Below are 9774 nucleotides of genomic sequence, written 5' to 3'. Positions count from 1 at the left end.
GGCATGGCAGGAAAAGAGGGGTGGGGTGGGCAGTTGGCCCAGAAACAGGTGGGCAGACAGATATCTAACCAGCACCAAGAAGGCTCCCCGTTACAGGCTACCATCCCTGCTGGTTTCATCCTGCTCTGCCTACACACACACACACACACACACACACACACACACACACAAGTGACACAAGTTTTGCTTTCAGAAGCTTGAGGTGCAATTTCATAGAAACCCCTGCACCTATCTCCTTGAAGCCAGGCAGATCTTCATAGCCTCAGAAGGGGCTACCATGCCTGCTGTTTTCATCCCACTGCACCTTAACACACACACACAAAGTCACACATGTCATGAGTTTTGCTTTGAACAGTGTGAAGTACAGTTTCAAAGAAACCCCTGCACCTATCTCCTTGAAGCTTAGCAGACTTCATGCCCTTGGAAGGGGCTACCATTCCTACAATTTGCATCTGAATCAGGCAAGAAATGACAAAGTTATAGGCATTTTAGTGATTCCCCATTATGACCTATGGTCAAATCACTAAAACAGCATCAAAACTCCAAAACAGATTAGGCCAAATTGAAACACAACAGTGATGTGAAACACTGAAACAAATCACTGTCCCTCTGAAATGGCTGAATTCCAAACCAAATCAAATCGAAACATAGCCATTTCACACAGCCCTACTGAATACATCTTCTTAGTGCTGTTTTCTGTCTTTTAAAAACTTCTCTTTTTAGATACAAGAGGTCCATGAGGTCCCTATTGAGCCAAGGGAGTTGCTCAGCTGTTTTGCTACTGTTTTTTTCTATGGGTTGAAATGGACTTCTGTTGTGCTTCAAGTATCACATCGTTAAGGAGTAACCACTTATTGTGGACTCCCCTCCCTGTCAGATTGTGGCCTCTCAGGGCCTCAACAACTAGCCTCTTGAGCTTGTGAAAATCGGTTTTCCTAAAGTCGAGGACTTCTGCATTGCTGACTGACTTGCTAGCTTTACAGTGGGCAGAGAAAGTGATCAAGTCATGGTTACTTTCTCCCAGCTTCCTTTTCATTTTCAGGTCATTCACTAAATCTTCCCCTTTAGCTAGTACCATGCCCACCAGTGCCTTACCTCTGGTTGGCCCATAGACTTCTTGAGACAAGTAGAGCTCAACAAATGCATGTGAGGAAGCTGTGCTACTGATCAGATTTGACTGAGTGATCTTCCCATGAGATGTCAGGGTAGTTGAAGTGCAGAAAATGTGCAGCTTCTGCCATCTCCCTAGCAAATTCATGGTCAAGCTCTTGCTCCTGATTAGGAGGTCTGTAGTAGACTCCTACTATTATATCCCCTTCACCATGTTCCCCCCCGTATTCTAACCCAGAGAGTCTCAAGTCACTCTTCTTGGGTGCCAATCTACACTTGTAGGGAAGTGTACTGTTCCTTCATATAGAGAACTACATCCCCACCCTTTCTTGCAACATGATCTCTCCTGTATAAGGTATAGCCATCTCTACCTGTGGTCCAGTCATAGGTGGAGTCCCACCAGGTCTCCACTATCTCTATGAGATTATAGTCATTTTGTTTAGCAGAAGGGCCAGTTCCTCCTGTTTGTTCCCCAGGCTCCTGGCATTTGTGTACAGGCAAGTAAGCCTGCCATCAGAGGCCCTAGGCTTCCCTGTACTCCTAGAAGAGCCCTGTCTCTTGACTGGGGTAGGACTGAGTTCCCTTTTGTAGCCTGACCTGCTGATTTTATGGTTGACACTTGGCAGGCTTGCACTGGTGGTTATCCACCCATCCCCTGGCAAACTTAATTTAAAGCCTGGTCAAGCAGGTCAGCCATGCTGGCTGAGAAGAGCGTCTTCCCCGTTCAAGTGGATGGGTCATTTTCGACCTGGAGGGAAGCGGGCAGTGGAGTCCCCCAGGGCTCAGTCCTTGGGCTCACACTGTTCAATTTCTTTATTAGTGACTTGGACAACAGGGTCAAAAGCAGCCCATTCAAATTCACTGATGACACCAAGATTAGAGGTGAGGTGGGCACACTAGTAGAGAAGGACAGATGACAGCAGGACCTGGACAGGTTACAGGAGTAGGCTAACGAAAATGGGATGGGTTTCAATACAGACAAGTGCAGGGTGCTGCACTTGGGCAGTAGGAACCAGCAGCAAACTTATAAGCTGGGAAACTCCTTCCTCGAGAGCACAGTGGCAGAAAGAGATCTTGGAGTCATTACTGACTCCAAGATGAACATGGGCCAACAATGCGAGGTCACGGGCAGTAGGGCTAACCATACCTTGTCGTGCATCCACAGATGCATCTCAAGCAGGGCCAAGGAGGTGATCCTCCCCCTCTATGCAACACTGGTCAGGCCACAGCTGGAGTACTGTGTCCAGTTCTGGGGCCCGCACTTCAGGAGGGTTGTGGACAGCATTGAGAGGGTCCAAAGGAGGGCCACCCGCATGTTCCGGGGACAGCAGGACAGACCCTATGAAGAGAGGCTACAGGACCTTAACCTAGTCAGCCTTTGCAAGAGAAAGCTGACGGGGGACCTGGTGGTCATCTATAAACTCACTAGAGGGGACCAGCAAGGTTTGTGAAAGACCTTGTTCCCCCTAGCACCCCCCAGGGTAACAAAGAATAATGGCCAAAAGTTGTTAGACAGTAGGTTTAGACTAGACATCCGAAGGCACTACTTCACAGTCAGGGCGGCTAGGATCTGGAACCAACTTCCAAGGGAAGTGGTGCTGGCTCCTACCCTGGGGGTCTTTAAGAGCAGGCTTGATGTCTACCTGGCTGGGGTCATTTGAGCCCAGTTTTCTCTCCTGCCCAGGGCAGATGGTCAGACTAGAAGATTTACAAGGTCCCTTCGGACCTTACTTCTATGAATCTGTAAGTGAAGTGGACGCTGTCACTTCCCAACAAATTGATACCTTCTTCTGAAGTGTGGACTGTGGTCATAGAACCTGAAGTTTCACAATGGCACCACCACTTCAGTCTTCTGTTTACTTCTTCGATTTGTCTCGCCCTTTGATTTGTATGCCCATGACCCATAACCAGAAGGATTGAGGAGAAAACCACCTGAGCCCCCAATCCGCTGACCCTGCTCCCAGAGTCCTGTAGTCATTCATAACCCAGCTAGGACTGCTCCGAGCAGTGCCATCCAAGTTGTTGAGACAATCTTGCATCCCCTTGATGGGGATAATATGAAACTACAAGTATGATGTCCTTGTTGGGACAGTCTCCCTCGAGTGTTCAGGCAGATGCAGAACACTTAGAAGGTAAATGCCCCTTAATCTGCCTGTTACATTAAAAAAAAATCAAAAGGACATTTGATAGGGGTGGTTCTTTTTTTGGTTTTAGTCCTTTCACTCAGAGCTATTAATGTGTTTATTTTTAGCAATAATAAAGATTTTCAAATGCTGCTGTCAGTAACGAATCAGGCTGGAGAGAAAGTAACAGACAGCAGAGTCCTAATTTTTGTGTCTGTTCATCTGCTCTTGATCTTGCCAGAGAGCTTGAACAAGGAAATCATGAGTCAACAATCCTTTCTGTTCAGATAATATCCTCTGGGATTATGTATGTGCAGACACAAAGCCATATGTTATGCGATCATGGAGACTAAGTGTTTAATCATTATTACTATTATATATGGCCATAATTTTGATGGATCAACCAAGTATTGTTTGCATAGCAAGCACCATAGAATTTATGCTGCAAGCCAAATGGCTAAACAAACCCTTATTATTTACCTTATGTGATATGAACTTCATTATTGCCCTTCACATGTGGAGCTGAAAGTGACATTCTTTGTTGCATGCATTGCTTTCTGGTATTTATATTAACATCTTCAACATTTTATACTTGCCAAAAATGAGGACAAATGCTCCTTTCTCCACCCTTTGAGAGCAGAGCTCTTTGAATGCGGAGTATTGTTCTAGTGATAAGCAATTCAATAATGTGCTGACAGGAATGTGGGGCAATCGTCCACTGGTAGCAGTCTGAGTATGTACTATATGACTAAGTGAATCATACTCCCCTTCAAAGCTTGTACCACAGGCATATTCAAACCCTACTACCAGTGTGATCACCAAGCATAAGAGTGATTTTATGGAACACCAAGCTGGCATTAGGGCTTTTACAGCATTTTTGCAGGATTTTTGCACCATCAGAGCAGCCATCTGCCTTGCATGAGCTGAATACACCAGTGGTGAATTTTACTTTAGTACATTATAACTGTTATTGTCACTCTGAATCCCCAAAGCTGTAGTCTGGGCCTGATAGAAACAATTATCCCTGCCCCAATATGCTTGCTTTGTAAATTGTGCATGATGCCATACTGATGGTGACCAAAGGACAAAAATGGGATGAAGACTGGATGAAGGACTCGTGTTTGATTAATAATCTTGCAGGTTTATATAGTAAAGCAAGCACACTTTTTGATTGTGCCATTAAATTAGTTTGGTTCCTAATTCTTTTCTAGTCAATGAGGGAGGTGATTTGGCAGCACATAAAAGCAATGTATACAAATGTGAAGCCATTCTAAAACTCTCTGTTCTGAAACCTCTGTTTATTCATTGAAAATTATTCTTTAAAGATTTGGCTTTTTACAACTTGAAACTGGCTGGGAAAGAGACTTGGATTAATTCAAAAGTAAAAGACTGGGAACATTCAACATGACAGCATGCAAAAATCAATACAGATGTTGTATGTGGGAACACCAAACACTAGTCTCTGGGTAAAAACCTGACCCCACTGAAGTCTATGGGACTTTTACCACCGTTTTCAATAGCACCTGGGTTTTACCATCTACATAGCTCTGCATTTATATTGTACTGCTCTCAGTCATTACATCATTTAAATGTGTAACTCTGTCCCATGAATGACCCATATGGAAAAGTTCTATGTAAGTTAATGAGATGTCCTTTCTATAGCTTTTTAAAAATTCATCCTCTTATAGATGATAAATACTTATATGCCTGCTACTGAATTCAATAGGAAGATTTTAAAGAAAATGATCAATAATGTTGTTATTTTCTGTTCAATGGTGCAATATTAGAATAATTTCTGTGAAAACTTATTGTTATGACTCCTTTTAAATTCTACAGTACTTTTCTATAAGAAGTAAAATGTTAATTCATGGCCACTGTTATGTCTTTAAAAGATCCTGTAGTTGTAATGCTGCATATTTAAGGAGGCCAGGAGAAAGTGGTATAAATCAGTAGAATGGAAATATTGTTTATCTTTAGCATGGCTAAAGATAAGGAAATAGTCACTCTGTTTGAATGTCTTGGTTAGCAAGAAGTTTGGCTTTGGACCCAAGAAACAAAAAAATGCTACTGACACAAAAACAAAACATTGATCATCAAGCATAACTTAATTCTCTTTTCTAGCATATAAACAAAATTATTATCACCCACCCACTGCATTACCCAGAAGCAGAAATGAATCAGTGAGTAATTCATTATGGTATGCAGGAAACATAGGCCGCTTTTGTGCACTGAATAACCATTTCCATACTGCATGTTCATCAGTACTGATTCATTTCTGCACATACTGCTGCTTTAGTAGAACAAAATGATGGACCCTAGCTAAGACAAGTAATTACGCATGTAGTCTTTTAACCATCTACCAAACAAAGACTTAGCATGGGTTCTTAAACCTGCGTCACCTAAATCCAATAGTACTGTGTCAAAATTTAGCCTCTCTAAAGGAACCTCTAACTCTGTTTAAAATGGAAAACATTTCACAATGTTAACATCATGGCCTCACTATAATAGGAAAAAAATATGTCGTGCCAGCTCATACCAGTGCATAGTATGATAGATTTTCGGCCTTCAATAACTTAATTTTGTTTCCCTATCTAAAAGAAAATATTTTACTTATTTCACAAGTAGAATGTACTTTCAGAAGGGAAGTGACCTAACTATAGTATGACATGTAATAAAGGATGAGCCACTGACTATAAAAATTTCGTTGGAATCAAGGAAAAACTCTTCCACTTTCTGGTTTAGTTAGCACAGCAAAGTAAATAAGATTTGAAGATGTGAATATGCTATTAAACTTAAGCAGCCCTGACAAAGTGATCTGGATGCTCTACAGTTGTTTCTATTGAGCAAATCTACTTTTCACATACTGTTTCTGAATTCACGCTTAGATAGCGTATGACGATTGTGCACCAGGAAGCAATCTAAGTATACTAGTTGTGTTGGTTTCATGCCAACAAGTCTAGTCATAACCTCATCTTCTGATTGAAGCACTGGTTTAATGGAAAACCATTTAACAGGCAATGATTTATGCAGCAAAAAATGTGGAAAATGTACTTTTTTTTGCCTTCAAAATATAGCAGTTAAGTGAAAATGGACTGACTGGATCCCAACCTATGACTGACCAGTTTTACAAATGTTATATGATCTCTCAAATGGAAAGGAAGGTAATAATTTGCTTATAAGACTATCTGTGTTGACCAGTCACTTACTGCTTTTTAAGGTATCAAGTTACATGACTGGCTTCTGGACCCAACCCACAGAGGTGATGAGCAAGTATAGCTCATTAAAATGAATGGATCTTCTGGAGGCTTAGCACTTTTGAATTGAGGTTTATCTATGTCTTATGCTTTTTGAAATGTGATGTATGACTGACTATGATTGCAGATGTGCTGATGGAATACTTTCAATAGAGAATAAACAAGTTTCTTATCAGAAGTCTTCCTGTTTGCTTGCCAGCTCATTCACCCCTTATCCCTGGACTCCTTTGCAGCCCACCTGCTTGGCATGGTGCTATGAAACATGAGGTCTTGGGGCTTCCAAGCTCCGCAGGTTCCTCCAAAATCTGAGTGACCTGTTTCCTAACTGATCAGCTTCTTGGATTTCCTTGCTTCTTGCATGCTTGTACCATGTATGGAATTAAACAACTAGGTCACTGATTGGCTGGTTTCCCTAGCCACATGGTCAGCTTTTTAGGTTTTCTGGCAGCTGGTTCCCCAGGTCCCAGACTTGCAGGGTTTCCAGGCTCTCCAGCAACCTGCTCCCTGAGTAGCTATTTGGCTCCCAAAGTAGTTTCTCAGAATTGTCCAGTTGCTACCTAGCTGTCCCCCACAGGCTCCCAGGCATCACAAAAAGCTAACCAGTTGGGGAAGAAGACAGCCTGCCTACCAGACAGCAAACTGAACAATTCCATTTCTGTTGTCTGAAATTTTTTTTTCTATACTCCCTTCCTCTGGGACGAAACCAAAAACAAATATCCCTTTGATTTTGATATTTTGTCCCAATTCAGGATAAAGTAACATTAAGCAATTTTAAATTTTTCATCTGAAAGGATCTCCATTTCTCTAGCCTGTTCTTGCACATCCCTTTAGTAATTTTGATTTTTGGTTGTGACAGCTACACATTCCTGTTCTAATGTATGAAGACGTAAAAGGAATAGAACTGCTCTCAAAGAAATACCACTGCGTGTGTCTACATGAGAGGCTTTCGGCAGAGCTGCTTAATTAAAGTCTCAGCATCTCTATGCACGCAGCCCTATTAGGCCATAAACTAATAAACACCACCATAGGTTAGTACTTGTAAACACAAGTAGAATCCTACAGGACTGTTATTTAGTGCACTACAATGCACGTGTACATGCTGATGGGCCTGCCTGGGGCAAAAGGGGGCTTCAGTGCAGGGGCTGCCTGGTGGCTAGCCCCACACTAGAGCACCCTCGTGCCCCAACCTGCACCTCCACAGCATGTTGAGCTGCGGGGAGCAGTCCCAAGCTGATATGCTTAGCCCCCAGGCCCCCTGCCAGTCAGGACTGCTCTGACCCAGCTCAACATGCTGTGATCCTGGGCTTATGTGTAAACAGAGCACCCAGGAACAATAAACTCCGGCACAGACTGTGCTGGAGTTTCTTGCATCACACTAACATCACATGTAGACATGCCCACTAAGAGGAAAGCAAATCTCTTTTCTGGACATGAAAGATATGAGCATTTAGACACAATGACCCAAACACTCAAATTATTATTTAGGCCATTCATTTTTGGTTGTCCAACCTGATCTCTAGGTCAGGTTCATTTTGAGTTATCAGGAATTATGTTAAAAGGGAAGTGCATTTTTTCTCTCTGCTGCCAGAAAACATCTCTGAAATGCACAGAAGCCATACATTAGTGGATTTTCACTTGCTTTTTTGGAAAGAACCCTTTTAAAAATGGGCATAGATAGAAAAGAAGAAATATTTTCCAGCCCATTCCAAGTAGTCACTGGGGCACTGAACAAAAGACAGTGGATGCTGCCATGATACTGGAAGCGGGCTGGTTCCAGAATTTGGTTTCTGAAGGTATGCTTGCTTAATTGTTCTTTTACGCAACTGTAAGTCAGCTTACCCCACTGATATACTTTCAAGAGAAGTAGAATCTAGATATAATCAGAAAATTATGTTTAATTTTGCCCCAAATAATTTTCCCCTCTGTCTTCAGATAAATCTTGTTTTACAGAGAATTTGCCTAACTTATAAAGTTTCATAAAGGGTTTTTTTGGAGAATCTCTAAAAACAACCCCATGAAGGTAACCTCACATGAGGGGATGTGAGCCAGGGAGGAATTCTGGCACCCAGACCTCACATTGTGGTTTCATATCCAAGATGAAGAACAGAAGTGTCTCTTCTTCCAGTAGCAAATTCCCAAAGTACAAGGCAGCGGTCACTAAGCAGAATGCCTGAGAGACTGAGAAGGAAACAGAGGTAGGATGAGAGACCCTGGGGTAACAATATTTTTTCTTTTGAAACAATATTTAAAATACAGACTTGCATTTTAGGAAGCTATCTCCCACAAAACTGTAAAGAAGAGCTTTAGGAAACTTTTTGGCTCCTTATAACACTTCATCCTCTCTCAATTATACTTTCTTTACAAACAACTTTATCATCACTAACATTCAAGCTACGTGACCCAGTAGGATAGTGCCCCAAAGCAGGATGAGAGCTTCCAGTTGTTAGAGTACAGCAATATGACTCTGGACTCCAGAATCCTAGCCTGAGCTCCACTTCTCTTATGGTACATGACAACCATTTAGATCAAAAGAGGTTCCTAAAATTAGAGATGTCAAGTAGGTGTCAGAATTTTAAAGGTTGTGGGCATCCACAGTTGTATTCACTGTAATGAGGAGATAGCAACCATGTGAGGATTGGAGAGCTTGAGGAGTGAACCTCTTTCTTCTTGCAAAGGACTCAGCAACCTGTAAGAGAAGATTTTTGAGACACCTGCTTAAGAAGGATTTCCCAACCCCTATTGTAGCTTTTCCTATGGGAGGAACATATTCCCCATCCTAATTGCTTTTTATAGGGGCTATGTTATGTAATAGAATAATAAGTTACATTAAATATAACATTCACCCAGTAATGTCAGTATATTTGCTCTAGTCTTCACTAGTTTTTACTAAATGTTAAACATTTTCCAGCCTGCCTGCCAGATGAACATGTAGAATGATGATGGAATTATGATGACGTGTGCATGCATTACTGTTATACATTTATAGGGTGTACAACTTTGTCAGGCTTGACAAATATCTAAGTCCCTCTCCACGCTTTTAAAAGAAATGCATTAAATCTCCAGTCACCTCCACCCAAAATATATATTTTGACATCATTCCTTTGGGAACCATATTAATCATAAAATGTTCTTAACCTGTTTTCAATAACAGTTCACAGTGTGCAAAGCATGTCAAGGGGAACTTAGAAGTGAAATAAATTTTATCATTATTTATTAAGATGTTGGCTGGCAGTCTGGGAAATGCAAGAGTTTAAAGGCATATTAATGTAAAGAATTTGCCAGAGTGT

Source organism: Crocodylus porosus, unplaced genomic scaffold (genome assembly GCF_001723895.1).
Source record: "Crocodylus porosus isolate Cpor-Errol unplaced genomic scaffold, CroPor_comp1, whole genome shotgun sequence".
In the NCBI taxonomy this organism is placed as follows: domain Eukaryota; kingdom Metazoa; phylum Chordata; order Crocodylia; family Crocodylidae; genus Crocodylus; species Crocodylus porosus.
Note: the sequence above shows the minus strand (reverse complement) of the source record.